This window comes from Myotis davidii, unplaced genomic scaffold (assembly GCF_000327345.1).
Source record: "Myotis davidii unplaced genomic scaffold, ASM32734v1 scaffold192, whole genome shotgun sequence".
In the NCBI taxonomy this organism is placed as follows: domain Eukaryota; kingdom Metazoa; phylum Chordata; class Mammalia; order Chiroptera; family Vespertilionidae; genus Myotis; species Myotis davidii.
Genome location: NW_006284346.1, coordinates 2131179 through 2132205, shown reverse-complemented (window position 1 = coordinate 2132205; position 1027 = coordinate 2131179).

Below are 1027 nucleotides of genomic sequence, written 5' to 3'. Positions count from 1 at the left end.
CGGCTCTGACCCCCGCCCAGGACTGATGCCTCTGGCCCAGGAATCATGCCTGGGCAGTGGACCCCCATCTCCCTCTGATCACTTGCTCCCCCCCCCGCCCAAGCCTGACGCCTCTGACCCAGGCTTCAGGCCTGGGCAAGGGGACCATCATATCCCCCCAATCCCCGGCTCCGCCCCCCACCCTGGCCTGATGCCTCGGCCAGAGGAGTTGACCCTCATCATCCTCTGATCACCAATCACCGGATCGGCCCCTTGACCAGGCCTGAGGCCTCCGGCAGAAGTGTCAGGCCTGGGCAGGGGACTCCCAGCTCCCTGCGATCTCCCGCTCTGCCCCTGCCCAGGCCTAACGCCTCTGGCCGAGGCGTCTGGCCCCTGGCAGCGGGGACCCACAGCTGCAGCAGCCCCACAATCGTGGGCTCCGTTTTAGGCCCAGGCAAGGGACCCCTAGCTCCCGGGACTGCCAGCTTCGACCGTGCCCAGCTCCCATTGCTGGCTCCCCCCCTACTTCCTGCTATCACTGGCCAGGGCGGCAAAGGCGCCCGATCCTCCGATCATGGCTGGGGGGCAGGGCAAAGGGGGCAAAGCCCTGGGGGCCGCCTTTGCCCTGCCCCCCGGCTCTTAGCTCACCCCTGGGTTTCTGATCACTGTCAGTGGCAGGGGGCTTCTTCCTGCTTTCCCTTTCGCCTTCCTGCATTGTGCCTACATATGCAAATTAACTGCCATCTTGTTGGCAGTTATCTGCCAATCTTAGTTGGCAGTTAATTTGCATATAGCCCTGATTAGCCAATGAAAAGGGTAGCGTCGTACGCCAATTACCATTTTTCTCTTTTATTAGTGTAGATTGTTTGTTTAAGCCATCCTGCTTGTAGTACTTTGAAATGGCACCTCTAGCAAAGTAAGGCATGATTCTTAGTGGCCAATTTTTCCTGATGTACTTGTATTGTTTTTCTATCTACAAGTCAATGTTTTTCAAACTTTTTTGACAGCAAACTCAGTAATCAAAATATGTGTGTGTGTGTTGTGTGTT